Source organism: Schistocerca gregaria, chromosome X, assembly GCF_023897955.1.
Source record: "Schistocerca gregaria isolate iqSchGreg1 chromosome X, iqSchGreg1.2, whole genome shotgun sequence".
NCBI lineage: Eukaryota > Metazoa > Arthropoda > Insecta > Orthoptera > Acrididae > Schistocerca > Schistocerca gregaria.
The window spans coordinates 259,420,416-259,424,835 of NC_064931.1; the positions used below are offsets into that span (position 1 = coordinate 259,420,416).

At 44.5% G+C, this 4,420-nt stretch overlaps 1 pseudogene; it reads left to right on the plus strand.

Moving 5' to 3' along the window:
• The first annotated feature begins 3,459 nt into the window (after positions 1 to 3,459).
• Positions 3,460 to 3,577, plus strand: LOC126299766 (5S ribosomal RNA; annotated as a pseudogene).
• The last annotated feature ends 843 nt before the right edge of the window (positions 3,578 to 4,420 follow it).

The window sequence follows — 4,420 nt, forward strand, 5'->3', positions numbered from 1 at the left end:
TTTATGATACTAGGTATACACTATTTCGACAATGACAGACCATTTAGACAGATCGGACATTTTGCGTCATTTCAAATTGAACTTGAGACTAGCTATACGAGTAAAGCCAATATAGTGGTTTTGTGAAATAAATGAATAGCAATTTACAGCCAAACGGCAGAAATTTCTATTAAAAATTTCTACGCGACCCTCGTCCCGCGCGAAGGAATCAATCGTTGACAATATCGGCTCGACTCTGGAGCACTTTCGCGCGAGTGGAGTTCTCTCTGCAGAAGGTTCGAGGCCGTCTACTGCAGGCAGGACTCGTGACATGCTTGTCATTGGTCCAGCTTCCATTGTCCAGGGAACACAAAAGCCTGTTACCGCACGGGCACTTGGACCTGCCGGTGCCAAGCTCAGTAGAGTAACGTGGTATTTTGGGACGGTTCCTCTCTGGGATCAAAGCTACAAACTCGATAGACGTTTCTGTGGTGATTACTTACTGGCAGCCTTCGCTATTGACCTACGGCAGAGAGAAAGTGTTGAGCGCCATTGGCTACAGATTGTAACCTAGTTGTTACGTGTAAGCACAATTTGAACATTCCCTATTTACAACTGTGGCCTCGCTTACGCCTGAAATACTGCGAGCTACACAAACGACACAAGCGCGAGTCAGTACTCCAGAACCCATCGACGTTCCCTTACCATACAGTCATTTTCATGGTACACTCGTCAACCAAGACAAAATGAAATGTGCAGTGTCAATCGGCATAGAGCATAATACCAGAGACTCTTAGTTATGGGCGATCCAACAACAACTACGACGCCACCCTTTTTTTCAACGCAGTGCTCGAGAGACTAGCTCACACGAATGCTAATAAAACGAAGCATTTGCTGAAATTAGTACCTTTTCTAAGCTATGATTCCTGCCCTACTGAAGAGGACATTACACACATACTAATAAAATGCGATAAAAACAGTCATCGCAGAAGAATTACACTGTACAATACTTTAAAGTGATGGATTATTTTTCTTTCCTCTGACTCGTGTTTTCTATAATTTCCATAATATTTATAAGCCATTTGATATGAAAGTTTTCATTATTTTGCAATTTTAAACGCATGACCTATTTTCGCTTATATACTGGAGAATATTTTTATTGTCTTACATTGGGTCCCGCTGCTCCGTAAGCTCTTCAGAATGACACCATAATCCATGTACTAGGCCTAGGTAAACGCGTTTCCACGCTACACTATTTTTAACTTAACGCAAAATTAATTTGCAACCATTTAGTATTGGAGGGATGAATAAAACTGGTAAAAACTGCAGAGATAGGCCACGAGACGAGTATATTAAACAGGCTCAAAAGTATGTGGGTTACAGTAGTTATTCGGAATTGGAGGGGCTTGCACAGGACAGAGTAGTGTGGAGAGCTGCAGCAAACCTGTCTTCGGACTGAAGACCGCAACAATAACAACAACATTACAGCTCACGTTAATAATGAAGGGACGTGTTACTTTTTCTGTTAGCAGAAGAGCCAACACCGCGTTACGAGTGGAGGTCGAAATGCACGCGTTTTAGCTCACGCAGGCTGGCGTGAGGAGGGAAGAACTATACTGACGTGAGGTCTGGAACATGACAAGGAATGAGAATTCAGAAATCGGACGTAATTAGTTCGATACTTAACTTTAATCCATTAATGATGAACGTCGCTCTTCACGGTACATTATTCACAATATTATCTGTTCAGAATACATTCTTGAAGATAGTGATTCTAGTAACTGAATATGGCGCCTTGCTAGGTCGTAGCAAATGACGTAGCTGAAGGCTATGCTAAACTATCTTCTCGGCAAATAAGAACGTAAGTAGGCAGTGAACCATCGGTAGGAAAGTCAGCTGTACAACTGGGGCGAGTGCTAGGAAGTCTCTCTAGACCTGCCGTGTGGCGGCGCTCGGTCTGCAGTCACTGATAGTGGCGACACGCGGGTCCGACGTATACTACCGGACCGCGGCCGATTTAAAGGCTACCACCTAGCAAGTGTGGTGTCTGGCGGTGACACCACATTACTCATGTCGATAGTTTGTGCTGCACTATGGTATTCGCTTACGTCGTGTTTTTAAAACGCTATGACGTGGTCGCATCGGCATTGCAGACGTCGAGCCAAAGGTGGTGTTAATGTACTCCATTAACTCAGCTGCATGGCAATCCTGCTCTTGGTGGTCGCAGATAAAAATTGCGTACCCAAGTTGAACGCACAGCGCAAATTGCAGCTGGCTCTATATCTGTCTGAGGAAAACGTCTTGTCAAATGCATTGCACCACTCCTGCCCACATATGAAGAAAACTGATAGGTTTTTCCTCCAGGATAACGTTCCCAAGTGTTGGACACAGATGGACTGGGGGAGGCAGTGCGAAACATGGAGAGACTAGAATGAGAGTGAAAATCCCATTCTGGAAACATCCCCCAGGCTGTGGCTAAGCCATGTCTCCGCAATATCCTTTCTTTCAGGAGGGCTAGTTCTGCAAGTTTCGCAGGAGAGCTTCTGTAAAGTTTGGAAGGTAGGAGACGAGATACTGGCAGAAGTACAGCTGTGAGTACCGGGCGTGAGTCGTGCTTCGGTAGCTCAGACGGTAGAGCACTTGCCCGCGAAAGGCAAAGGTCCCGAGTTCGAGTATCGGTCGTGCACACAGTTTTAATCTGCCAGGAAATTTCATGGAGAGACTAGTTGATACAGACTGTATTCTGGGAATTTGCTGTTTATCGAGGTTGTGTCCCTATTCTCTGGATCCAGCCTTTCCATTCCCACGATACGTGAGAAATTTAGCACCTTCTCAACCATATTTTCTGTTCGGGTCTCTCTTTATGGGCACTGTGTATACTTTGTCAACCAGAAGAAACAGACCGTACAGAGTGGGTACCAACATTACAAATTATTTATCCATTTTTATACGCCAAATAAGGGAAAATTTTGCAGCGTCCTCCGCTACTTTCATGCTCTGAGGGACATCAAAGTTTCTCACATGGGCTACAAACTTTCTACCGCCTCTCCAAACAGAGTGTGGTCTGGCTTCAGAGAACTTTCATTCTTATCATTCGGTTGCTGGTCTTCGTCGTGTGCTGGAGGTGCAGTTTGAAGCTGTTATTGTTGCTTTTTGCTATAGCATGACATGTTGGTTCATACTTCAGAGTCAGGACTCTGTGAAGATCGCAATTCAATTGTTTCTTTGTGCATAGGGGATGTTATTGCTCTTGTTTATTTGAAAATATGAGTTGTGCACATCAGGAACTTTGATTTTTTTTCAGTCTACCTAGCGATGTAAATCCAGTTCCTACACAATTAATTTTAATGCTCCGTATTTGTCCTGCGTGTACTTTGTTTTCATGGATCTTATTGCGATAAGATTCCCATGTTATGAATTGGAATAAAGGTGGTAGTTGTGAAATCGATTTCCATTTATGAACCCTATTTCTTACAACTTGGCAACGGCCTTGCCGCAGTGGTTACACCGGTTCCCGTCAGATCACCGAAGTTAAGCGCTGTCGGACGTGTTCAGCACTTGGATGGGTGACCATCCGGGCCGCCAAGCGCTCTTGCCATTTTTCAGGGTGCCCTCAGCCTCGTAATGCCAACTGAGGAGCTACTCGACCCCTCCCCTGAGGATGACACGGCGGTCGGATGGTTCCGATGGGCCACTTGTGGCCTGTAGACAGAGTGGTTTTTTTTTAATTCTTACTTCTTCTATCGTTAGGTAACCTTTATTTAATAAATATAATCATGTATGCACCAGGATGTACACTACAAGCCAATAAAATTGCTACACCACGAAGACGACATGCTACACATGCGAAATTTAACCAACAGGAAGAAGATGCTGTGATATGCAAATGATTAGCTTTTCAGAGCATTCACACAAGGTTGGTGCCGGTGGCAACACCTACAACGTTACATTTCAGGTATGTTACGACCCGTGGCTCTACCCTTCATTCGATCCCTACGAAACCATACATTTCAGCAGGATAATGCACGATCGCATGTTGCAGGTCCTGTCCGGGCCTTTCTGGATACAGAAAATGTTCGACTGCTGCCCTGTCCAGCACATTCTCCAGATCTCTCACCTATTGAAAACGTCTGGTCAATGGTGGCCGAGCAACTGGCTCGTCACAATACGCCAGTCACTACTCTTGATGAACTGTGGTATCGTGTTGATAGCTGCATGGGCAGCTGTACCTGTACACGCCATTCAAGCTCTTTTTGACTCAATGCCCAGGTGTATCAAGGCCGTTATTACGGTCAGAGGTGGTTGTTCTGGGTACTGCTTTCTCAGGATCTTTGCAACCAAACTGCGTGAAAATGTAATCACATGTCAGTTCTAGTATAATATATTTGTCCAATGAATACCCGTTTATCATCTGCAATTCTTCTTGGTGTAGTAATTTTAA